Here is a 27,953-nt window from a genome sequence, read left to right as displayed (position 1 = left end):
TTTTTCTTCTCCCGCTCAGAAAGCTGAGCCAAGCAAATTTAAAGTAGAAGATTCTTGTATTTTCTACATGTAATATATCATGTAAATGTCACACTGTTTTGCTTGAAAATTATGTCATGAAGCTCCAGAGAGAAATAGAAAAATAAGACTAAAAACGTGATCTTGAGAAAACTTCCTGGTGAAGAACTACTACTACAAGTGTTGCTGGGTTTATGAGTTTCAAGTATTAGTTATAAAACCTCAATGCACTTCCAGCCTGATCCATAGATTTACGTCTTTTCCAGCACAGCCCTATTAAGATTAGATGGGATTCACTGCATTGAATGCTGTCGTCAAAGCCATGTCTTGAAATATGTGTAAGGAATGACATGGTACTCAGAAGAGAGTTACTTGCTATTTTTTTCTTTATTTATATCCTGCCTTTCCTCCCAAAGGAGTCCAGGGCAACAAATAACAAGCGATGTTGTTCTTGTTATGTGCCTCCAAGTCGACTACAGGAGACCCTCACCTACAGAGCGCAGTGATCGACTGGTTAAGACAGTCTTTCAGGCATTCTGGCCCCAAGCTATATCGGCTTCATATACCCAAAGTAGCACCTTTAACTTAGTCCAGTAGCTAACTGAGAGCCAGTTTGTTGTTGTTGTTATGTGCCTTCAAGTCAATTATGACTTATGGTGACCCTATGAATCTGTAACCTCCAAGAGCATCTGTCATGACCCATGCTGTTCAGATCTTCTAAGTTCAGGTCTATGGCTTCCTTTATGGAATCATTCCATCACTTGCTTGGCTTTCCTCTTTTTCTATTCCCTTCTGTTTTTCCCAGCAAAACTCTCCTCCAACACCACATTTCAAATGAGTTGATTTTTCTCTTATCCACTTTTGCCACTGTCCAACTTTCACATCCATACACAGAGATCGGAAATACCATGGTCTGAATGATCCTGACTTTAGTGTTCAGTGATGCATCTTTGCATTTGAGGATCTTTTCTAGTTCTCTCACAGCTGCCCTCCCGAGTCCTAGCCTTCTTCTGATTTCTTGACTATTGTCTCCATTTTGGTTAATGACTGTGCCAAGGTATTGATAATCCTTGACAAGTTCAATGTCATTGTCAGCTTTAAACTTACATAAATCTTCTGTTGTCATTACTTTAGTCTTCTTGATGTTCAGCTGTAGTCCTGCTTTTGTACGTTCCTCTTTAACTTTCATCAGCATTTGTATCAAATCATTACTGGTTTCTGCTAGTAGTATGGTATCATCTGCATATCTTAAATTATTGGTATTTCTCCCTCCAGTTTTCACACCTCCTTCATCTTGGACCAATCCCGCTTTCCGTATGATATGTTCTGTGTATAGATTAAATAAATAGGGTGACAAAATACATCCCTGTCTCACATCCTTTCCAATGGGGAACCAATCGGTTTCTCTATTTTCTGTCCTTACAGTAGCCTCTTGTCCAGAGTATAGGTTGCACATCAGGACAATCAGATGCTGTGGCACCCCCATTTCTTTTAAAGCATTCCATAGTTTTCCATGATCTACACAGTCAAAGGCTTTGCTGTAATCTATAAAGCACAGGGTGATTTTGTTCTGAAATTCCTTGGTCCATTCCATTATCCAACGTATGTTTGCGATATGATCTCTGGTGCCTCTTCCCTTTCTAAATCCAGCTTGGACGACTGGCATTTCTCGCTCCATATATGGTAAGAGCCTTTGTTGTAGAATCCTGAGCATTACTTTACTTGCATGGGATATTAAGGTAATAGTTCGATAATTACTGCATTCCCTGGGATCCCCTTTGCAGTTGATGGGTGAAATAAAACGCAGACACATCAGCTTGGGTTGAACAAGGGCCACTTTATTTAAATTACAGTAAAGAAAGAACCCCAATTTAAAGTGACCTGCAGAGGGAAACCTAGGTGCGGGAACTGTCTATAAGCAAGTAGCTTAGCACACAGCTCTCGGGCGACCAGCCCCTGCTGGGACAAGGGCAAGCCCATCTGCTTACCCTTTACCCTAGCCACACCTTGCAGGTGAGTAGGGGGGCCTTCCCACGTCATCCCCACCCGGGACCGTATAGCCCCTGGGTAGATGAGGATAAGTTGGCCCCAGAAGCAGCCCATATCCCGTTCTAGAGCCGTAAAGCCCTGAGAGACAGGCCCTCCGGAACCGCCAATCACCTCCAAAGGTGCCTAAGGGGGCCACCTAGCTGTCCTTACCTATTTCCCTTCCCGCACCTTCCCGCCACAAAAGGGGGACAAATCTCTATTTAGTCCCCCTTTACCCCACTGCTGAGAAGCACCTCTCGCAGACATCTCTGCAGGTCTCCCAAAAATAAGTCGTTACCTGCGTCGGACAGGTGAACGCCATCGGCCCTGTATAGTTCACCCTTCTGTTGCTGAATTTGGGGATGCGGAATGACCAACTCCCCGTGCCCAAGAAGAGCCAACCGAATCTGCCGGTTGACCTTCTTCCATGCTCTATCCATCGCCGCTGGATCCCAAACATCACGCCACACCTGGCGTGGAAGCAGGTCTGACCACATCAGACGCACGCAAGGCCAATGCTGCCTTATCGCTTGCATGTCCTTACATGCCTGTACGCTGAGGGCCTTGCCCTTCATCAAGCCAAGGTCATTACCACCCAGATGGATGACCAGCACTTGCGGAATTGTCCGCACCAAACCTTGCCGGAACAGAGCGGGTAGGAGCCCCTCCCAATGCATTCCTCGCCGGCCAAGCCACTGTACTGCAGCCCATCTACTGAGGCCCAACTGCGAGCCCATGCTCGACTTCGCTGCCCTCCGGGCTGCCCAGAAGATCATGCTGTGGCCGCATATAAGGATCTGCGTCTGCTCCGTCCCCGTCCAGCAACCTGCCAAAACAAATGAAAATTGTTAGGCTTCCGCATTCCCCGCGCTCTAGAAGGGGCGAATGTAGCCCTTATATGCGTCAGAGGACCATCGTCCCACGGCCTGTACTGTCGCCTGGGGAAAACCAAAACCTGCTGCCGTAGAAGCAGCTCCTATTCTAAATGAATGTGTTCCAAATTGTGAGGCATCATAACCCATCCTATGCAATGCTAGTTTTGTTAAGGCCCAAAATTGATAAATGGAAAGAGGGGCCATGTTCACATGCATAAATAAATAGCCTTCGGCTGATCCCCTTGTTCTTAGGAAATCATTTAAAGCCCGTACGGGGCAGAGGTGAGGCTCTGATGATGGGGCCAAGCGCACCTGTCTCCCTTTATATTTTTGGTCCGTTTTAGACCATCTTAAAGTTATACAAGCGCAGCCTCCTTCGATGGAGACATCCAAAAACTGGAGGGCGCGTCGAGACATGTCATGTTTAGAGCCAGCCACCACCTCACTGATCCGAAAGGCTCCAAAAAATAGCGTAAAGGCTACTGCCCGGAATAGCTTGGCCTCATAATTAGTGTTACAGACCGTTTTCCACTGGTGAACCATCCCTAGTATCATGTCCAGTGAGAAAGGTCGCCGGGAATCAGGTGGGGCGGGGTGTTCCTTAGCCCATCCAGCCAACATGCGTCGGACCCTGAAGTCCTCGGTATGGTCCAGAAAGCCACCTGCCTTCGCTAAAAAGGCAAGCCCCGCCAGCTTACCTTGCAGTGTTCGGACTGACAGGCCCCGTTTCTTGCCATCCACCAGGAATTCAAGCAGGTGACTTACCGGAATAGGCCACTCCGGCGCATAGCCTTTGGAGGCCCAGAAGTCCTGCATGTCCCTACCTGCTCTCTGGTAACTGTTGAGCGTACTGGGGGCAATGGAAAGGCTTATGGCTCTCTCCGACTCTGCTCTCCAATCTCCCATAGCACAGGGGGCACGGCTTCCGGCTGAGCCCTGGCCAGCGGCGCCAGCTGATGGAAACGGTCCATCTGGTTCCGTGACAGAGCATCAGCAACACTATTGTCAATGCCAGGAACATGCCGTGCCCGGAAAAGAACATTAAAACGCAGGCACTGGAGAACAAAAGAACGGACAAGACCCATAACCCTGGCATTCCTGGATGTGAGGGAATTGATAACATGTACTATAGCCATGTTATCACACCAGAAGTGGACTGCGGAGTTCCGCAACTCTGCAGCCCACAAATAGACTGCTACCACTATAGGGAAAAATTCCAAAAAGGTCAGATCCTTGTCTAGACCCTCTTGAACCCATGTCTGTGGCCATTGTCCCTTACACCAGGAAGACCCAAAGACTACGCCAAAGCCATAACTCCCAGAGGCATCGGAATGGACCTGTAGCTCGGCCTCCAGGAGACGGTCCTGCCTCCAAAAGGATGTACCGTTGAAATCCTGTAGAAAGGAGGACCACACAGCCAGGTCGGCGTGTAAAGCCGCTGTAACCCGAAATCGATGGTGGGGTCGTGAGAGTCCCACCATGGCCTCATATACATGCCTCAAAAATGCTCTGCCAGGCGCTATGACCCGGCACGCAAAATTAAGATGCCCTGCTAGCTCCTGGAGGTTGGAGAGGAAATCTTTCCTCGCCCTTATAACTTCATTTATCCTGTTGTGGAGGATTAGCAGCTTATTCTGGGGTAGCCTACAGCATTGCTGCTCAGAATCAATTTCGATGCCTAAAAAGGTCAAAACTGGAGCAGGTCCCTCCGTCTTTTCTATGGCTAGAGGAACCCCCAGTTCTTCAGTCAATTCCTGAAACTGGGCCATTAAGTGTAGGCATTCGCCTGTACCGGCCCCACCTGCAAATAGAAAATCATCCAGATAATGAACAACAGAAGTCCTGCCCGCCTTATGTTTGATTGCCCATTCTAAAAAAGTGCTGAAGCGCTCAAAGACTGCGCAAGAGATTGAGCATCCCATAGGCAAGGCGCGGTCCACATAAAATTTGTTGGCGAAACTAAAGCCCAGCAGGTCAATATCTGCTGGGTGGACGGGCAGTAGTCGGAAAGCGGACTTAATGTCACACTTGCCCATTAATGCTCCTATACCTCAGGCCCGAACCATGCGCACAGCAGAGTCGAATGATGTGTAGTGAACCGTACATAGATTGTCAGGAATGAAGTCATTAACTGAGTGTCCACGCGGGTGGGACAAGTGGTGAATAAGCCTATACTCCCCTGCCGCCTTCTTGGGTACGATCCCTAATGGGGATACTCGAAGGTTAGGGAGAGGGGGTGATTGGAACGGGCCAAGCACCCGTCCTACTTGGACTTCTTTGTCGATTTTCATTCGCACTATTGCTTCCCTGCCTATGACAGATTTTAAATTTTGGGACATTTATGTAACCCTAGGACTGTTGTAGGGAATTCGAAAGCCTGACAAAAAACCATTAAAAAGAAAACCAGCGTCTCCAGCTACTGGATAACCGGCTAACAAGCCCTGTAAAACATGTAACTTAATTGGGGAGGGGCCCTTTTCCTTGATTGGCCCCAGGTGGGGGCTGTTTTCTGCCCCACTGCTGATCCCTGCCGCCTCCCCTATACGACCTGCCTCTGCTGCAGGCGGTGGAAGGGTGTGAGGCTCCACAAATCGCACACTCGTGTCGGAAACGACACGGGTTGCGATTGCAGGTTCCCCGGGCATTGAACTCCCAGCATAGCAGCCGTTGTTGAACCCCTTGCCCCGCATTAAAGCGGGGAAGGGTGGTGGTCGACTGCATGCTGATAAGATGCCCACTATCGCACCTATCTCCAGTCATGGCACGGGCCGCAGTCATAAACTGCAGCCATAGCTCGGGTTCCTTCTTGTCCCATGGAAGGGTCACATCGCACGCCGCCCGCATATGAAATGCCTCTTCGTAAGACAGCCAAGCCAGCCCAGAGAATTCTACATACGCCCTATATATTATGTCTAGATACTTAAAGAGAGACAATGCCCTTTGAGGCTGTCTCTCAATCAGCACTCCTGCGTATATCAAATACGCTGGTAGCCAATTAGCCCAGGTGCGGTCGATCCTCCTGCGCCTGGGCCTGTCTATGTCAGTCTCCGTTTCCTTATCCTTGTCTCTTTTGGGGTGTTCCCTATAAAGTAGCGAAAAAACATCCACATACTCTCCCCTCCAAATTTTTTCTTTTGTGGAAGGGAGCAGGTGGAAACCCATGGTGACAGATGTATTCCCAGAAGGAATAGCACTACTTGCCACCAACCCCAAAGGGTCTGAAGTAGTACAGGGACTTGCAGTTGTGGTTGGCTGCATCTGCGTAGCATCTAAAACGGCTGTTGGAGCCAGCTCCCCAGATGACACAGCTGATGTCATCACCTGTCCAATGCCCGCCTGCTGCCAAATTTGGCTGCATGCAGCCTGGAGCGACGGTTGCAACGCACGCTGAGGAGGCCACCCCTACCTGTAGGTCCAGAAGCCTGAGCAGACCAGTCAGACTCACACGCTCCTACCAGCTGCCCATTCAGAGATGATATCATGCCATCTTGGGGTGTAGTCATCTCGCTGCCACTCCCCACCGCCGCTGTTGGAGCAGGAGGAGCCACCAGCCCATCAGGATGGTTTTCAAGCGCCTCGAGCCTCGCTAAAACCAATGCAAGGACATCACGGTTAGACCCTTGCTGATGACCCTTATGTGTGCCACCCTGAGCCTTATCAATAGCTCGCTTTGGCCTGGTAACCCCCCCATTGGAAGTTCCAGGAGTGGCAGCTTCGTTGGAAGCAGTTGGTGTAGACGCAGGCGCAGGGGTTGGCATCACCCTCCCTCGTTGTTCCAAGGCTTCAAGGCACGCTAGGATGGCAGCCCATGGTGGTGCCTCATCCTCAACCGAGGATCCAGGCGCCGGGGGAGGGCGTTTTTGTGGAGGCCTGTAGGCTCTCCCCTTACCTTTTGCCCCCCCATTACCTTTTTTGGATGGCATGACAAATTGTCTTGGTTAATAAACAATTCCAAAATTATTATTATTATTATTATTATTATTGTTATACAATGTTCTTACTGAAGAGTAAGAGTAATATTATGAGCGATCTATGATATAGGCAATGTATATTATAAGCAATGTGAAGGTGATCTTGCTTAACTGGCTGTCAAAAGGAACTTTGAATTTTCAAAGCCCAGCAGCCCTTGTTTAACTAGCTGTAAAAAACAGCCTTAAAAAACAGAAGTGTGCTCTTATTTAACAGGCTATAGTAAGCCTTTGAAGCGGCACTCCTCCCTCCCTTTCCCCCAATGGGGGGGGCAGCCACGTTCGGCTCTGCAAGCCTTTGTGAAGGCCTGCTCCAGCTGCAGCCGCTTCTCTGGCCCCTCCTCTGTGGAATCACGGGCCTAAACGGCCCACCGGAGGTGGCCGGAGTCGCAAGCCAGTGCCTAATGGCGCCGAGGCCGACAACACAGTCTGTGTTGCCACAGATCAGCGCCTCAAAATGGCGCCAATCTCGCGAATCACGCGGCTTTCAAAATGGCCGCCGCTGTTCTCCTCGCCGCTCGTCTGCTGCTCTGCCTCGTCTGTCCCTCGCCGTCAACATCGCGCAGCAAAGAGAGGAAGGTATGAGGGGCGGTGGGACTTAAATAGTCCTGCCAGCCCTGCCCTTCATGTTACGCGTCGCGCTTTTGTCATCAGCGCGACGCGCGACGCTGCCTTCATTAAAGATGGAGGCAGCGTCTTCACCCCCACCTGCAACCTTGCCCTGCTCGTCAGCTGCGCGGCGAGCGGGGCGCCCTTTCTTTGGAATTGGGATGTATATGGAACGCTTCCAGTCTGTGGGCCATTGTTTAGTTTTCCATATTTCTTGACAGATTTTTGTCAAAATTTGGACAGATTCAGTCTCAGTAGTTTGTAGCAACTCTATTGGTATGCCATCAGTTCCCGGTGATTTGTTTCTTCCAAGTATTTTAAGAGCAGCTTTCACCTCATATTCTAGATTTTATGGTTCTTCATCATACGGTTCCTCCATGAATGAGTCAGTCATCCTGGCATCTCTTTTATAGAGTTCTTCAGTGTATTGCTTCCATCTTCCTTTTATTTCATCTCACTCAGTCAGTGTGTTCCCCTGTTGATTATTCAACATCCCTACTCTTGGTTTAAATTTCTCATTCATTTCTCTACTGTTTTGGAATAGGGCTCTTGTTCTTCCCTTTTTGTTGTCCTCTTCTATTTCTATACAATAACTATTGTAATAGTTCTCTTTGTCCCTACGTACTAGTCGCTGTATTGTTGCATTTAGGGTTCTGACTGTATTTCTATCTCCTTTTGATTTTGTTTTTCTTCTCTCTTTAACCAATTTAACCATTGAGGTCTTTCTTTTTAACTAGAGGTATTGTCTTTTTGCATTCTTCCCTGATAATGTCCCTGACTTCAGTCCATAGGTCTTCTGGTTCTAAGTTTAAAGCCTCAAACCTGTTCCTTATTTGATCTTTATATGCTTCTGGGATATTAATTAAATTGTATTTTGGCATTATGATTGCTTTGTTGGTCTTCTTTAGTTTTACTCTGATTTTTGATACGACCAGTTCATGATCTGTACCACAGTCTGCTCCTGGTCTTGTTTTTGCAGAAAGAATGGAACTTCTCCATCTTCTGCTACCAATTATATAATCAATTTGATTCCTATATTGACCATTTGGTGATGTCCACGTCTACAGTTGTCTTTTTGGTTGCTCAAAAAAATGTTCACAAGAAACAAATGATTGGCTTCACAGAATTCAATAAGTATTTCTTCTGCTTCATTTCTGTCTCCTAAGCCCCATTTCCCCACTATTCCTAATTCTTCTCTGTTCCCTGCTTTTGCATTCCAGTCCCCCATGATTATCAGCACATCTTGTTTTGGTGTGTGATTAATTTCTTCCTGTACTTCTGCATAAAATCTCTCCAATTCCTCTTCTTCTGCGTTTGCCGTTGGAGCGTAGACTTGGATGATGGTTATGTTAATAGGTTTCTCATTTAATCTCATTGATATCACTCGCTCAGACCTTGCATTGTAGCTCCTAATTGCTTTTGCTACATCTCTTCTCACTATTAAAGCAACCCCATTTCTTTTTAATTTCTCATTTCCTGCATAAAATATTTTGTAGTTGCCCGATTGAAAATGTCCCATTCCCGTCCATTTTAATTCACTCATGCCAAGTATTGTAATGTTGATACGTTCCATTTCTTGCTTGAAAATTTCTAACTTTCCCTGGTGCATGCTTCTCACATTCCATGTTCCTATTGTGTGCGTCGTACAACTCCGGACTCTCCTTTCGCATCTGTGCGCATCAGCCTCTGGTCTTCCTTTCGGCTTTGACCCAGTTGTGTCATTAGTCACAGCACTACCCGTACTTGTCCATTGTTCTTCCCCAGTAGCTTGGTGAGTGCCTTCTAACCTGGAGGTCTCATCTTCCTGCACTATCTCGTGTTGCATTTTGGATACTCTGTTCATAGGGTTTTTATGGTAAGAGATATTCAGAGGTGGTTTACCATTGCCTTCCTCTGAGTTTGGATGCCTCTTAGTCTGGTGTCTCAGCTTTGACCATTCCGCCTTGGGTGCCCCTGCTAGGAGTTTAGCCTCTTAGTCTAGACCCCTGACAGCATTGCTCTCAGCTTCTTCAACACTCTCAAACCCCCTCACCACGTTAAGGTGTACATCCTAGAGGGGGGAATGAGCAGTTGGGCCACCACATTTTGCACCAGCTGCAGCTTCCAGACCAACCTCAAGGGTAGCCCCACATAGAGTGCACTGTGGTAATCAGCGCACGGACAACAGTGGTCAGGCTATCCTAGTCAAGAAATGGCCATAGCTGCCTTACCAGCCAAAGCTGGTAAAAGGCTCTCCTAGTCATTTAGGCCACCTGGGCCTCTAGCAACAATGATGGATTCAGGAGCCCCCCCGCCCAACTACAACCCTGCTGTTTCAGGGGGAGTACTCCATCCAAAGCAGGCGATTGATAAATTATCTGGACTTGGGAACCAACAACCCACAGTACCTCTGTCTTGCCAGGATTCAGAGTCAGTCTGCTGAAACTGTAGGAACCCCCTCTTGCTTTCTGCCTCTTGAGGAATTTTGTCGAGCTGTGTTGGAAAAAGCTGCTTGTGCCAGCTCTGCTCCATCATTTCCGTCCACCTTCTTGGATAGATTTATCATTACAACCCACAATCCACACTCTGATCGTTCAGTCTTGTTTAAATTAATGGACCTTACTTCCAAGTAATGTTGTTTAGAATGGGAATGTTTGTCTTACAAAAATTAATAGTACTGGACACCCAAATCAAACACATTACTATGAAGCATTTCCTGTCACGTTCAACAGATTCTTCCCCAGACAGGATAGATATCCCAGAAATCCCTTGCCGGTCAGACAGTACTGATTTAAACGGTCATAAGAAGGTAAGAGGTTTCCTTACACTGGGTCAGACCACTGGTCCATTGAGCTCAGTATGGTCTCCAAAGACTGGCAACAGCTCTCCAGGATTCCAAACAGGGGACATGCCCAACCCTACATAGGGAAGTCAGGGCTTGAACCTGGGACCTTTTGCACAGAAAGCAGGTGCTCTATCAAACAACCTCATAAGTTCACTTATTTTCACAGGAGCAGCCTATGAGCAAGGTGTGCTCAGTGCACCGCGTCCTATGCCCCTGTGCTCTCCCTCAACTGATTTATGAACCACAGTGGTAGACTGTGAGGCATAATAGGATTAGGAGAAACATAACACAGAGACTGAGATGGTCTAGCCATTATGTAAACCTCACACATCTTTGACAGGCCAAAGGACAGTGCTGAGAATATCTGCCCAGCTGATTTACCCAAAGGAAGGGTTTGCTTTGATTGTTAAAAAATGAAATGAGGAAAACAGATACACTTATCAACAGCCAGGCACTGTGAGCCTGCACAATGTCTTTTATTTTTCCTGAAAAACCGTGGAGCGTAAACTGTCAGGAAATCTGGCTGCTGTCTGTGAGTAGAAGTTACAAACTGAAACACCTGCATATCACAGGGGCAGCATTAGTTACAGAATGCATATCACATACCATTTGTTTGACAACAGGTAAAATGGGACTGGCATGTCCATTCCCAAGAGGGAGGCCCACAGCTGTTTTACAATGCCTTCATTTCTCCCTCCTAGCTACTTCTCAGTTTTCCTCATGTTACTATGCCACCAAAAAAAATCTTTCCCCTTTCCTTGCTGGCTAAAGGGCTGCATACCAATGAAACAACACTGAACTAACCTACATAGGTGGTCATTATGCCCATGCATACACACGTCAAAGAACAGTACATGGCACACTACCCTATTTATTCACTAATAGGCAAAAAACCTTGCTGTTTAAGAATGTACCTATAGCTCACATATATTTTTATCAAACTTTAAAAAGCAGGGAATCTGGGCAGCTATAGTGAATGTACCAGGGGAGCAGGAGACCTGACCTCCTCTCTGAGATATTGGACTGCCCTACAAATTGGTCAAAATGCAAACACAATTTGGGTTGGTCTTTCACAGTCCAATCCACTTGCTGTATAGCTTGGAAGAATTTGGTAACGTGCCTCTGAGCATATGGGGAGTGATGGCAACACCTGCAATCAGCCCAAATATCTCAGAGAGGAGGTCAGGTCTCCTGCTCCCCTGGTGCATTCACTATTGCTGCCCAATTTCCCTGCTTTTTAAAGGTTGATAGAAATATCTGTGGGCTATAGGTACTTTCTTAGACCGCAAGGTTTTTTGCCTATTAGTGAATTTCTCTGCTTTTTAATCCGGGAGGTAAGAAATGGGATCCTGTGCAAGCTTGCTGAGAATGGATTGATCATTTGCATGCTTATTGAGTTCAGTGGGATTTACTCCCCTGCAATCATGCTTAGGATAGGTGAAACTGACCACACGGGATGGGGAGGGAGGAAGGGCAGAGGAGAGGAGGGGGAGGGGAGCAGGAAGGAGAGGGAGGGGAGGAGGACAGGTTTGATCATTTGCATGTTTACCGAGTTCAGTGGGATTTACTCCTATGTAATCATGGTTAGGAAAGGTAAAACTGACCATGGGGGAGAAGTGGGGGAGGGGAGAGGACAGAGAAGGAGAAAGGGAGGGGAGAGGGGAGCAGAAGGAGGGGGAGGGGAAGGAGGGGATTGGAGGGGGAAGGGCAAAGGAAGGGGCAGGGGAGGGCAAGTTTGATCATTTGCATGCATATTGAGTTCAATGGTATTTACTCCTGTGCAATCATGCTTAAGATAGGTAAAACTGACCATGGAGAGGAGGAGGGGGGGAGGGGATTGGAGGGGATTGGAGGGGAGGGAAAGGGCAAGAGGGAGGAGATAGAAAGGAGGAGATAGGAGGGTGGGTTTGATCAGTTGCATACTTTTTGAGTTCAATGGGATTTATTTCTGTGCAATCATGTTTGAAAATGGACTTCCTTCAAGTCGATCCCGACTTATGTTGACCCTATGAATAGGGTTTTCATGGTAAATTCAGAGGTGGTTTTACCACTGCCTTCCTCTGAGGCTGAGAGGCAGTGACTGGCCCAAGGTCACCCAGTGACCTTCATGGCTGTGTGGGGATTCGAACCTTGGTCTCCCTGCTCATAGTCCAACACTGACCTGGGGGAGGGGCAGAGAAGGTAGGAAGAGAGGGAGGGGAGGAGATCGGGTGGGTGGGCACTGAGCAGAGGGGAAGCCCATTTCTTTTGCAAAAGGAAAACATTGTGAACAGTATGATTGCTTTTCAGGGTTTCCCCCACCTTTTGATTCCACAGCAGGCACATGTAGTCTCCCACCCACATTTAACCTAAAGCTGTCCCAGGGCACATCCACACCAGACATTTATTTCACTTTGGACAGTCATGGCTTCTCTCAGAATCCTGGGAAGTGTAGTTAGTGAAGGGTGCTAAGAGTTGCTAGGAGACACCCTGTTCCCCTCACAGATCTTCAATCAGAGTGGCTGACTGTTAAACCAGTCTGGCCACTGGAGCTCTGTTAGGAGGAGTCTCCTCTCAGCACCCCTCACAAACTACACTTCCCAGGATTCTCTGAGGGAAGCCACTACTGTCTCACGTGAAATCAAAGTCTGGTGTGGGTGTGGCCCCCTGATTAGCCAAGCCAAGCAGCTGAGAGTCTGGCTTTTAGAATACTGACAGTTGGTTCTTACTGAGCATGCCCAACATTATCATTCAGTTCAATGCAAAATTTATTAAATTAATTAAAAATCAGCCAGGCATTTTTTTAACTTTTAAACTGCAGAAGATGAACCTCGGTGTATGGGGCAAGGTCAGTAAAAGGATTACGGGTACTCTGTGAAGATGGCTGATTTTTAATGAATTTCAACAGATTATGAGAACTCTGAGAGGAAAAAAGTCCAAAAGGGCTCCGGTGTGTTCTTCTCTCTCTTTAGATTTGAACTCTCGGTTCTTTCTGACTGTTTTGTTTATCACCGTGAAAATTTAGAGGGTTATTAAGCAAGAGCTTCTGAGTTCAGGAGTATAAATTTTGTAAGGTTTTGTTTTGAAATGAGCTTATGGGAAGCATCAGAATGGCATGGGGGTACTTTCAATTTAACATTGCAGAATGTGAAAAATCCACGTTGGCTATAGTATACAGCCACTCTCATGGCTGTATAATTAGGATCAACATGAATGTAACCCTATGCGTAGTTTTCCGGGAGGAAGCTTCATTGACCTTGGTGGCACTGATATCTGACTACATAGATTCACACGTTGCACTTTAACCAAAGATGTTCAGCCAACTGAAATTTAGCTTTTAGCTTTTCATGTGAAATGGAAAAAATATAGCAAAGTGAGTAAAATAGGACCCCATCCTATGCTGGGGTTTTTTTTTTCATTCTCTGACTTCGTCTTTGATCGTCTGTCACAAACAAATTTGAAATCCTGTAGTCACCGCATTCACATACAGAGCAAGGAGGGTCTCTCAGTTACTGAGGCACTCCAGCAGAGGATGCCATTGCTCTGAAAAAAGCACCTCTGTGTTGTCCCTTCCTGACACTGCGTGGGTTCAAATAAGGAGGCCGTGGCAATGACGTAGGCAAGACCTCCATGTGGTATGCAGAGTTCCCCAGTGATGGCCCTTCCAAGGACAGACCATACCCAGACCTGGTTAGCTTCAGCAAGATTACAGCACTATGCTGCCTTCCAAACTCTTATCAGCTGCCACCTCCTTTTAGAATACCCCACCCTCTCCAAGAAGTCCCTGAAATACCTCTCAGTTTTGTACAAATTTTCTCTTTTGTAGGCTATACAGCTCTCTGTACTGAAACCATAATGCGCTTTGAGCAGACTGGCTTGCAAAAGGGATTTTCTCAAAGACTGATGATTGCAGTGTGCTATTAGGAAGCTGGAGCAGAATACTGCAACATGCTCCTTATACCTTTGGCGATGTGTGGGGTGTGTGTGGGTATCTTTGGAAAATAGGAAGTTGTCTTGTACTGAGTCAGACCATTCGTCTATCTAGTACAGTATTATCTATACCGATTTGCAGTGGCTCTCCTGGGTTTCAGACAGGGTTCTCACCTAGCTCTGCCTGGAGATGCTGGGAATTTAGCTTAGCATATCCTGCATGCAGTGGAGATGCTCTGCCATTGAACCATGGCCGTTCCCTTTTCAGCTTATACTGCAGCAATAGCACAGATGGTCTCCGAGCAGAGTTTCAGGTACTGCTTTTAATATACACAGCATGGATCTTGCATAACCCAGAGAACACATCATTCCTGCTCCCTGCCCTATTTCAGAAAAGTATTAGATCGATGACTTGTCAGTGCATAGCCTCTTCAACAGCAGCCCCAGTACTTTTGTTGGGCTTTCTGGCTATATTAATACTTAGCAATGTTCAACCTGACCGGTACGTTGTAAACTTTCCCTCTTTCAACAGGCCCTTCCAGATGGAATTATTTATTTCATTAATATGCAGATACACACACACATAAAATCACCATATTGTTTGAAAAGCTGAAGGATAACCACGTTATTAATGTATAAAAATGGCCATACATGGTACCTAATACCTTTCTCAGAAAAGCATAATGAACATGAAATCAAGCTGCTTTACTTATGGGGCGCTAAAATGTCTGGCAAATTGTTGGCACGTATAAGTAATAAAAAACAAACGAATGTTTTCAGAGCAAAACCTGATTGCTTAGGGAGTTGCGTTTTTTTTGTTTGGGAGACAATTTGCTATACACAGAAGATTTGTGGAGGAATGAAAATTGTATCAGTTTTTTAATGAAAAAACTGTGTATTGCACACTTGCATGTATCTGAAGAGCCTCAGGTCATGACAACTTTCTAAACCCCTAAAAGCAGAACTTAAAATATTTAGTTATCAGAAAAACGAGTTTGTTTCATACTTTTCTGCATTTATCGAGCAACAGCTTGTGGCACTCCAATTACGAAAGGTGCTAAATTGTACAGACTTTAGATTGACGATGAACATATAAAGATTCTCTTCCTATGTGGAATCCAATATGTTGAGAGCAGTTCCTGAAAAAGCTAGGGTAATTAATAGAGTTTTGGCTGGTTTGATGCCTGAGAGTTTGTGTCCATGGACCTCTTGAACAACAGCCTTTGTCAATTTACCATGCAACACAAAAGCAGCAAGGAAACAAGCTTGGCCATGGATAGGATAGATACAGCAAAGCAACTATACTAGAAAAGATGGAGGAAGCTGTAGTTGCTCTAGTCCACAGAACTTCCATCTCTGTCACCAGGAAACCACTCTGTCTTGGAGCTGGCTGTGAGGGCCTGCACCAGATGTCAGGCCAAGGAGACAGTAAACTAGGGTTGCTGCTGGTGTACCATCCACCCTGCTGCCCGGCAATACAAAGGCAGTCTTGGAGGCCAGAACAATAGTCCTGTGGAGGAGCCCAGAACAATAGTCCTGGGTGATTTCAATGTCTATGCTGAGGCTGCCTCTAGCGTTCCAGCTTGGTACTTCATGGTCTCCATGACGACCATGGGGCTGTCTCAAGTTGTCACTGGTCCACAGCATAGGGCAGGGCACACCCTCGATTTTTTGCTCCAGATGGAGGAACGGGTGATCTGGAGATGGGGGGGTGGATGTTATCCCATTGTTGTGGTCAGATCACTTCCTGGTGAAGTTTAAACTTATGGCTCCAATCCCCTACAGGGGTGATGGACAGATTAAGATGGTCTGCCCCCAGAGACGAATGGAATCCACTGGATTCCTGAAAGCCCTGAGGGAGTTACTAGTAGATAGAGCAGGTGACCCTGTTGAAGCCCTTGACAGAGTGTGGAACAAGAAGACACATCAGAGTCTTAACACGGTTGCCCCTGAGTACCACTTTGCACTGGTACACCAGTGAATTAAGGGCAACGAAACAAGCTGAACAACAGCTAGAGCGCAAATGGTAAAAAATGTGCTGTGAGGCTGATTGGGAACAAGTAAAACATCATAACCGTGCCTACTGTGTGATGGTGAGGGCAGCTAAGAAGGCCCACTTCTCTGTCTCCATAACATTTTCCAGTAGCCGTCCAGTGGAGTTTTCCCATATTGTCAGGGGTCTGTTGACATCAACTCCAGGAAATGGAGTTTTAGACCCTTCGGAGGCCCACTGTGAATTGTTTGCAAGGCACTTTGAGGGTAAAGTTGCTCACCTCTGTAGCAAATTTGATGCCCCATCCACATCTACTGTAGTCCCAGTGAGGTGTCCAGTGGAACATCTGCTGCAACTTCTTGGGTTCAGTGTCAGTTGATGCAGCCTGATGATGTGGGACAAGGTTTTTGTGATGATGCGACCAGCAATGTGTCCTCTCAACCCTTGTCCTTCTTGGCTTATCAAAGCTTGCTGAGGGGATATGATCAAGTGGATCCAGGATGTGGTCAACGCATCTTTGTGGGATGCAGTAGCCCCAGCTGCCCTGAAAGAGGCAGTGATCTGACCACTCCTGAGAAAGCCCACCCTGAACACATTGGTTTGTGACAACTACCGCCCCCTTTCTAGGGAAGATGATCAAGATGGTTGTGGTGCAGCAATTGTGAGTACTCTTGGTTGAAACAGGTTATCTTGACCCATTCCAGTCTGGGGTCAGGCCTAGTTATGGGACTGAATCAGCCATGGTGGCCCTAATGGATGACCTTTATCAGGAGAAGGACAGGGGGAGTGTGACCCTGTTATTCTTACTTGATCTCTCGGTGGCTTTCGATACTATTGACCATGATATCCTTCTGAGCCAACTTGGTGAGATGGGTATTGGAGGCACTGTTTTACAGTGGTTCTGATCCTATATCCAGGGTCACTTTCAGAGAATACTATGGGCAGTTGTCTTTCAGCCCCCTGGCAGTTGTGTTGTGGGGTGCCACAGGGTACCATCTTGTCCCAAATGCTGTTTGACATCTATATGAAGCCCTTGGGAGTGGTCATCAGGAGATTTGGGACAAAGTGTCAGCAGTACACTGATGATACCCAGCTCTATTTCTCTGTAACATCTGAATCAGGAGAGGCCATGCAAGCCCTGGACATGTGCCTGTGCTCAGTGGTGGGCTGGATGAGGGCCAATAAACTGAGTCTGAATCCTGGACAAAGACAGAGGCACTGTGGGTTGGGGGTTCCCGAGTTTGGATAATTGGTCAATTGCCTGCTTTGGAGCAGGTTCTTAGTCTGGGGTGCTCCTGGATCCATCCTTGTCGCAAGAAGCCCAGGTTACCTCAGCGGCTAGGACTGCCTTTTACCAGCTTTGGCTGGTAAGACAGGTGCAGCCGTGTCTGGACCAGGATAGCCTGACCATGGTTGTCCATGCACTGATAACCTTCAGGCTGGATTACCACAGTGCACTCAGTATGAGTGGGGCTGCCCCTGAGGTTGGTCCAGAAGATGCAGCTGGTGCAAGATGTGGTGGTGCAACTGCTCACTGGGGCAGGATATTGCCAACATGTTACCCTGCAGCTGAAAGAATTGCACTGGCTGCCCATTAGCTTCTGGGCCAAGTTCAAGGTTCTAATTTTGGTGTATAAAGCCCTATACAGCTTAGGACCAGGATGACTGAAAAACTGTCTTACCCCTTATATATCCAGTCAATCACTGAGCTCTGCAGGTGAGAGCCTCCTGCAGATACCAACTTATCAGGTGGTTGGTTCTGCACAATATAGGAAGCGGACCTTTAATGTTGTGGCACTGACCCTTTGGAATTCTTTCCCCTTACATATTAAAGAGGCACCATCTCTGTTGTCTTTTCGGGACCTACTGAAGACCTTCCTCTTTCAACAAGCTTTATTATTATTATTATTATTATTATTATTATTATTATTATTATATCCCGCCCTTCCTCCCAGGAGGAGCCCAGGGCCTTATTTCAATGTGCGTCACCTTATCTCAATCTGCGCCACTGTTGGATTTGCTTTTTCAGATGATTTAAAAGATGTTTTGTTTTAAGATGTTTTTGAAGATATTTTGTTGTATTATGTTTTTAAAGATGTTTTGTTTTAATATATTTTAAAGTCTGTTTTTAAGATGTTTTAGAGTGGTTTTTTATTTGCCGCCCTGGGCTTCTTCTGGGAGGAAGGGTGGTATATAAATTTAATAAATAAATAAAATAAATATGCAGAGACAATCTGCCATCAGAATGCCAAGTGGGAACAGCAAAGCTGAACAGCAGAATTAAGAAGAGAAATGGGAGTCTGAGCATGAGAAATAAGTCAGGGGAAAGGACAGTGCAATAGTCCAGATATGAAAGAATAAGTGAAACAACATGTTCTTGCACTTACTGTTCCCTCCTGGTAGGTGTTTCCAGTGCTAAAACAATCTTTATTCACTGTGCCTCTGAATACCTCTTGCTGGGAATCACAGGTAAGGAGAGTGCTGTTGTGCCTAGGTCTTGCTTGTGGGCTTGCCATGGGCATCTGTGAGAACAGGATGCTGAAACTGATGGGCCTTTGGCCTGACCCAGCAGGCTTTTCTTATGTTCTTATGTTATTTGACAAATATTTGTCAATGTCTATTCAAGTCACATTTTATATAGGAGTCCTGAAGAGCGTCTGTATAACTGTAAGGCATAAATAGCTGACAAATGTACTCAAATGAGCAGTAGAGTAGTACTACCTCATGTTTTGCATCTGACGTATGACAATCTTGCAGAAAAGGCCAGAAACTAATGCTAAAGGACATGACTAATTCTGTGCCTCTACCAGATGCAAGCTTTCCTGTGTTCCATTTAAAGCGCTATCATAAGAATCTTATCATGGACACAGGTCTTTGTGGGGGTCTGGGGGAAGAGAATATTTTTTATGAAGGTGATTCTGCCACAGTGCACCAATACTGATGTAAGTGAAGATTTGCTAGAGCACAAGCAGGGGCCCTAGTGAAGCTGGAAAAAAGATTATGGAAACAAATCTGGAGTGAGGCAGTTTGTCAGAACCCTCATTACCATCGTTTTTATGATTTGAGAAATAGAAACTTGTGAGAATAAGTCCTTAGAAACTGCAAGCAAACTAGAAACACATGTGCCCACTAAGAAAAATCTGATCGCTTGACCTTTATAAATGGATATTCGTCCCTCTTTTCCTCTGCTTTGTGCGCTCCTTGCTGCATCACAGCTGACCTCTCATTACAAGAATTCCAAACAGATTGCTATGGCTACAGACTCTCCATTCAATCACATCTTTAAATAACTCATAAACAACTTTATGCATGTCTTCAGGCATCCAGTGAAAATAAATAAAGTATTCATTATTTTAATAAAATGATCAGCCACAGACATACTCATTCTTGCTAGGCACTTCCCCATCACCACCACTTAAGCTCACTCACACAAAACAGCTCATTCTTCTCTTTATTTATTTATTTTTAAAAATTATATCCGTCCCTCCCAGAAGCAGCCCAGGGTGGCAAACAAGCACTAAAACACTAAAAACATATTTGAAACATCTCAGAAATAAACATCTTAATAACAACTTAAAAACAAAGCATCTTTTAAAAAAATTAAAAACATCTTAAAAAGCAATTCCATCACAGACACAAACTGGGATAAGGTCTCTGCTTAAAAGGCTTGTTGAAAGAGGAAAGTCTTCAGTAGGTGCCAAAAAGACAACAGAGACAGTGTCTGTCTAATATTTAAGGGGAGGAAATTCCAAAGTGTCAATTGTCACACTAAAGGTCCGCTTCCTATATTGTACAGAACAGACCTCCTGATGAGATGGTACATGCAGGAGGCCCTCGTCTGCTCAAGTTATAACAAAAAACAACAATCTTGAGCTTTCATCCTTCCTTCTATACAGCTCTTGGAGAAGGTGAAAACAACTGTAGAGTACATGCTTTGTGTGTAGATGGTCCCATGCCCAACCATTGGAACTTCCAGTTGTTAAAGAATTTCAGACAGCACTGATGGAAAAGCCCCTTAAGAGCTGCTGATAATCAGAACAGATCCTACGATTAGTCTTGTTCAGAATTGGCAGCTTCTTATATCCTTATATTTGGTTGGAGTTCCTGAATGGAGCTATCCAAGCACAGAATGACATCCTTATTTTTGGCAGGGATCAGTTCCACTCAGGAGCTTTCAATCCCAGGGCGGTTTGCATTCAACACCAAATTTAAACAGTGCCGAATGCAAGCCCATTACCAAGGAACAATCAGTAGGGCATTTTTCCAGTCCTGCACCTAGTTATGAGGGAGAAATTTCATTCAGTATGCATTTAAAGCCAAAGTTATCAAATTTGCACTTTCTGAAACAGAACCAAAACACAGCCATCCTTTTAAATTTGCACTTATCTGAATTTTGTGATGTAGCTCTCCAACTAACCAATGTTTGCAAAAATGCATATATTAGGGAAGGGGAAAATGTGTACCAAGTGAATATATTAGTGAAAATAACATACAAAAATCCATTATATTAGAAGAAATTGCTTGCAAGAATGGGTACATTAGTCAAAACTGCATACAAATATGTGTTTATTAGGATAAATTTGCACAAAAATGCTGAATAATTTTCATTAGTTTTTTTTTAAAAAAATCACAAATTACTGCAGAAAGCCGACTTTAAGATTGGAAAATGAGAACTGAGAAAACTGAAACTGACATTCTTCCAACCCTATCTGCATCTGATATATATATGTCAAATGAGCGATAGGTGGGTGTAGGTGGCTGAGAACAGCCTCATGCACTAAATTAGTCAGGGAGGTGGGCTCAATTTGGTCTGCAGGCCAGAGATCCCCTCACCCCTGACCAATATTGATTGATTGTATTTCTGTGCTGCTATTCCATTAAAGTGAATCCCAAAACAGCTTACAAACAATAAAATAATAACAATAAATATTTTTTTTAATTTTTAGTTGCATTTCTAAACCGCCCTATAGCTAGCAGCTATATTTTTAAATAATAAAAACAATAACAGCAACTTCATAGAACATCATAGTTACAGCCCAAGTTATATAATTTAATTAACAAATGATCAATAAAACAATTATAAATAACTATAATCCATAAAACAATACTAACAAAACACCAAGTAAAAAGTAAACTAAATATTTACTTTCACACCCACCCACAATAATAATTCATGGGGGAAATCATTAAAATGCATGGCCTTTACGCAAAGGAAGCAGTTGCTTTGATTTTTAAAAAAATGAAATAAAAAACAAATGCTAAACGGGATCTTGAAAGATCTCCTTACCCCATATATACACACTAAACTACTTCAGTCTGCAGGACTGACATTTTTATAAGTGCAACGTAATGTTCATTCTTCCTGTGCAAGGAATTGATCCTTCAGTGTGGCAGCACCTACACTCTGGAAATTCCTGCCCATTGATATTACACAGGCACCTTCACTGTACCATTTTTGGCACTTGCTAAAAACTTTTTTGTTTAAGCAACCCTTCTCAGACGTCTACAAATAACATGCATTTTAATATGTGATTTTATTATATATTTTTAAAACTGTTGATTTTATGTTCAAAACATTTAGGCTTTTTAACATCTGATTTTATCAGTAATTTTAATGTATATTTTCTGTACACCAATTAGAGGTTTTGATGATTCAGTGCTATATGAATCATGTTAAACAAACAAAATGAACCCTGCACTCCCCCTCCTCTGTTTGGGAAATTATTTCAGATCAATTATAGTCACACCAAGCATAAAGGTTTCAAGTAAATGCCTAACTCCAGCCTAAGAGTTTTGTTGTTTTGGATATTCCATCTGGCAGTTCATCAGGGCCAGCTCCAGGCATGCCAGGGCCCTTGGGCACCAGCCTGCCCTGGGCCCCTCTGCTCCCTTTCCGCAATCCGCAGCACGGATCACAGGACAGAAGCTTCCAAGCCACCTGCCATCCCCCCACTATCCCCCCCCTTCACCTACCTTTCTCTGCTGTTTTTGCGGCTGCGCGCACTGTGCATACACGGTTGCCATCAACCAAGATGACGGCTGAGGTTTCCATAAGGGGCTAAAACCTCTGCCACCATCATGGTTGATGGCACGCACACACGCACATTGCTGCCATCAACCAAGATGGTGGCAGAGGCTTCAGCCCCTTACGGAAACCTCGGCCACCATCTTGATTGATGGCAACCCTGCGCGCACTGCAAAAAACAGCAGAGCGAAAGCTAGGTGAATCAGGGGGATGGCAGTGAAGCTTGGAAGCTCCTCCCGTCCTGCGATGCGCCGCAGGGGAGCGGAGGGGCCCCTCAGGGGCCTCTGTAGCTCCAGGGGCCCTCAGGCCAGTGCCCCACCTGGGTGCCCTTTAGAACCAGTCCTGCAGTTCATTTACACAAATGTGCAGGATCCATGCCTTTTCTGCATGAATAGCAGCCTTATTAAGTCAATAACATACCTTCATATTAAATTTTGGTTTTTTGAACAAAGATGACCACATGTTTCTTTTCAGCCTAAACATCTTTGGCAAAATACCATTTACCCCATAGTATACACTATATGACACAGAGCAGGGGTGGGGAAGCTGTGGCTCTCCAGATGTTTCCCGATTACAACTCCCATCATCCCTGACCTTTGGCCATCTGGCTGGGGTCAATGGGAGTTAGAGTCAAGCAACTTCTGGAGGGCCACAGGCTCCCCATCCCCATAATGGTAGATACTTGACTGGACAGAAGTTTGATTGTAGGGATGAAAGGAAATAAACAAAAGATCAGGAACATATAAAAATCCAAAACAGGTAGATTTAGGATATTAAAATACACATTTGAACCCTCAATAGACACACAAAACATACACAAGCAACAAGACATGGCTTCAGGAGTCATGAATTTTGATACAAAAATTTTATTTGCACACATCTTGAAAGTTTTGTGATCTCTCCAGCCTAAACAGTCACCCACACACAAGCAGAAAGAATGGCAGTCGGAGGGACTAGAGATTTACTCACCCCTCACAGCTTCCAGCCTCTAAAGATTTTAACAGGATCTTTCCTTACTCCTCCCCACCTCCACGACAACATAAACTGCTAGTGCCAAAGCCCCACTCCCCATCATGAATCATAAGACAACCCACACTTCCCTTGGTCCTAGCTGCCTTCCCATGTCTTCAACAAGGGGGAATACCTGTATGGGCTCTTAGCCTGGCGGCCCATCACCAGCTTAAAACTCAGGCCTTGTGTTGTCTGTGTCTGAGGAAAAACACCAGCAGGCAAGAAGCAATTCTCATTATTGCTCTGAAAACTACACAAAACCAAAAATCATTCAAAGCTGTGTTCACATTAAATACCCTGATGTGTAGGATATGGTAAGTCTAAAGCCGAAGTTTTTATTTATTTATTTATTTATTTATTATTTCATTTGTATCCCGGCCTTCCTCCCAGCAGGAGCCCAGGGTGGCAAACAAAGTGCTAAAAACACTTTAAAACATCATAAAAACAGATCTTAAAATACATTAAAACAAAACAGCGTTAGAAACATTTTAAAAAAAACAACTTTAAAAAAGGGCTAAAAACATTATTAAAAAACATATTGAGCAATCCTAACAGATACAGACTGGGATAGGCCTCAACCTAAAAGGCTTGTTGAAAGAGGAAGGTCTTCAAAAGGCGCCGAAAAGATAGCAAAGATGGCGCCTACCTAATATTCAAAGGGAGGGAATTCCACAGGGTTCACTGATTCAAGGGTAAACATCAGGGCTGGCTCTAAAGGGTGGCAAGGGTGGCCCCGCGTTGAGGACCCTGTGGCCCATAGGGGCCCCTTAAGGGCCCCTCTTTAGGGTGGGAGAGTAGCACTCCCCTTCTACGATCCACAGCAGAATCTCTGCCGCAGACAGCACCGCCCACCCGTTCCCTCGCTCCGTCTACCTTTCCTGTGTAATGTGGCTCCACGCAGCACTGCCCTTAACCAAGATGGCGGTCGAGGTTTCCCTAAGAGGCTGAAGCATCTGCCACCATCTTGGTTAAGGGCAGTGCTGCATGTGCAGCCACAAAACACAGGACAGAAAGATAGGCGGAGCAAGGGAACGGGCAGGCGGTGCAATCTGCAGCAGTGTGTGCCAGGGCCCGGGGCAGGCTGGAACCCAAGGCCCCAACATGCCTGGAGCCGGCCCTGGTAAACATATTCAGATAACTGCTCCCTACTTAGAGGTAAAAGTAAAAATCTGATGACATTGTTTGAAAAAAATCACAAAAGCAGCTGGTGGGAGGGACGGGTTTCCACACCTTCCTATTTAGAAAATGCTCGTACGCAAAGCAACCCATCTGGTTAAAGTAGCATATCATGTGGATATAACCTCAATTTTTAAGAAAGAGGCTTTTTAACTTTTCATTTGTTTGTAAGTAGAGACCTGTATCAATAGTGCCTCATTCTCTGATGTCAGATTATGAGCACTAACATGTCCCAGATAAGCTTGCTTTAAAGAAAAGAAAAGCTATCGTGTTACTTAGAACTGAAGTTGCATTGTGCATCCATCATTCGTCTCTTTCTTGCTGGTTTAGAGTGATGAATGCATCATTCTCCTTGCATTCAAACTTTGGTAGCAAAATGCACAGCCAAGCCTTTCCAGTTCTTGTTATTCTGTTTTAAAAAACACTGACATTTTCTTAAACAGACATAATTTACAATGTTAAGTCATACAACACTGCCTTGGTGTGTGAAAGCCAGCAAGAAAACAAGACTCCTTTGAGACAGACTTGGGTTTGAAAAAGGAGGGGAACCAGTCTTGTGCTCTCTGAGGTCATTCCAGCTTAGAACAGATGAAGGGTGCAGGACCAAGGCAATCTTTTGATAGATTTCTTTTTTTAAAAAAGCTATTAAAAGCTCCCATTGCAGAACAGCTTCATCCAACTGAGAAAGAAACAAAACATCACAATATAGCACATGAGAGATGTGCCAATGTACTAGCTCACATTTTCCAGTGCCGTTTGCAAGATCAGATGTTTGGGGTGCATTATGTGTATAGCCAGGATAGTGTCATGGTGGGTCAAGTGAGGGTGGTCAGACTGGTGCCTGCATAGTCCAGCCTTGCAGCAGGTGGCTGGATTTGACTTATTTCTTTTCACAAAGGCCACTTGTAGAAAAGAATCTTCGGGGGGGGTTGTATCCCTACTAACCCCTTGCAGGTGTTGATATTGGGCTTCATACATACTAGAAGGTCACTGGGGATATCAGCTGGTTTCAGATACTACCACATCACTGCAACAACATCACACACAGCATTACTCAATATGGTTAATATGGTTGTGTTCTTTAGAGGGGGGAAATATATATACCCCCCATTGTGTAGTGGTGCAGCCAGGACTTCAAGAGGAGGACTGGAATGCTGCATGTCTCTAAGTTAAAGCCAGTAACTGGTCACCAGGAGTGTGCATTTTCAAAGCCATATTTGGTCACAAGGAAAGGAAATCTGCATCACCGGATTGTTCAGATTCAGCAGTCATAATTTTGGTAAGGCTATGCTGCACATTATTAGGTAGACAAGGAATTTGGGGGGAATGCAGCACAGTTCATCTGTTTCGCTACTGATCACCGGCTGCATATTGCGAATCAGCAGCTGCTGAATCAATGACTTCCTTTGAAATCTAGGGGACTCACCAATTAGGAACTCATACCCTTTATAGTCAAGAAAATATTTACTTTGGAAAAGATGGCAAAATATATTGAATTGCAAGACTTGTGGGGCAGGGATCATCTTATTTCTTTATTCCTTGCAGTTCCAAGCATGATATCAATTCTGAATATTCTAAAGAATATTCTCTTTTTACCCCACCTTTCCTTTCCTTCAATGAGCCCTAGCCAGTGTACTTGTGTATCCTCACAACACTAGGCCCATGGTCAATTGGTAAGGTTTACACCTGAGCCTTTCATGATGGGTAAGTTTTCCTGGCTCACCTCATAAATATATTGCTTTTCCTCAGTATCCTTGGACAACGCTCAGATAAGGCTTAGGATCTTTTCAAGAGGTCTCTAAGGAAACCCCAGGAAGTCTGAGAGAGCTCCAATACAACCCTTCCTGCTGCTCTTCCTATCCCAGTCATAGGGAGTATGGCTATGTGTGAATGGCCTCTTGAAATTCTCCATATTTTAAGGAAGATTTTTTTTTGCAAGGGGAGAAAATTTCATATAATTTCTTCAGGGGGGGAGAAATTCTCCAGGAAAAAAAGCAGATTCTTTCTTGTATTCCTAATGTTCTTTTTTTGCTGCCACAGCAAGTAGTAGCAGCAGCAGCAGCAACTGTGTGGGCAGCCTGGCCACCATTTTACGTCTTTATTTATTTTATTTATTTATTTTATTTCATTTATATACCGCCCTAAGCCTGACGGCTCTCTGGGCGGTGTACATAAGAGATAAAAAAAAAAAAAACAATATATAACTACAATAAATATAATAAAGTAAAAACCAAAAACAAACAAAATAACAACAAAAAACAAACAGCATCATAATACAACACTAAAAGTACAGTTAAAATACACTTTAAAAACAGATTAAAATACACTTTAAAATGCCTGGGAGAATAAAAAGGTTTTCACCTGACACCGAAAGGATAGCAGCATCGGTGCCAGGCGCACCTCATCGGGGAGACTGTTCCACAATTCGGGGGCCACCACCGAAAAGGCCCTAGATCTAGTCACCACCCTCCGAGCTTCTCGATGAGATGGCACTCGGAGGAGGGCCTTAGATGTTGAGCACAGTGTACGGGTAGGTTCATATTGGGAGAGGCGTTCCACCAGGTATTGTGGTCCCATGCCGTGTAAGGCTTTATAGGTCAAAACCAGCACTTTGAATCTAGCCCGGAAACAAATAGGGAGCCAGTGCAGACGAGCCAGAACAGGTGTTATATGAGCGGACCTGCTGCATTCTGGACTAGCTGTAGTTTCCGAATTATCTTCAAGGGCAGCCCAACGTAGAGCGCATTGCAGTAGTCCAATCTAGAAGTTACCAGAGCATGAACAACAGAGGTGAGGTCATCACCGTCCAGATAGGGACATAGCTGGGCTACCAAACAAAGATGGTAGAAAGCATTTTGTGCCACCGAGGCCACCTGGGCCTCCAGTGACAAGGAAGGATCGAAAAGAACTCCCAAGCTACGAACCTGTTCCTTCAAGGGGAGTGTAACCCCATCAAGAACAGGATGAACATCCACCATCTGGGCAGGGGAAGCACTCACCAACATCGTCTCAGTCTTGTCTGGATTGAGCTTCAGTTTGTTCGCTCTCATCCAGTCCATTATCGTGGCCACGCAACGGTTTAGTATGTTAACAGCCTCACCTGAGGAAGATGAAAAGGAGAAATAGAGTTGCGTGTCATCAGCATACTGATGACAATGCACCCCAAAACTCCTGATGACCGCACCCAGCGGCTTCATGTAGATGTTAAAGAGCATGGGGGACAGTACCGATCCCTGTGGGACTCCACAATGGAGAGTCCAGGGTGTCGAGTAATGTTCCCCAAGCACTACCCTCTGGTGACGACCCACCAAGTAGGAGCGGAGCCACTGCCAGGCAGTACCCCCAACTCCCAACTCCATGAGTCTTCCCAGAAGGATACCATGGTCGATGGTATCAAAAGCAGCTGAGAGATCAAGGAGAATCAACAGGGTCACACTCCCCCTGTCCCTCTCCCGACAAAGGTCATCATACAGGGTGACCAAGGCTGTTTCGGTACCAAAACCAGGCCTAAAACCGG

The sequence above is a fragment of the Rhineura floridana genome, chromosome 1, assembly GCF_030035675.1.
Source record: "Rhineura floridana isolate rRhiFlo1 chromosome 1, rRhiFlo1.hap2, whole genome shotgun sequence".
Classification (NCBI taxonomy): Eukaryota; Metazoa; Chordata; class Lepidosauria; order Squamata; family Rhineuridae; genus Rhineura; species Rhineura floridana.
This window is presented reverse-complemented; position numbering follows the sequence as displayed.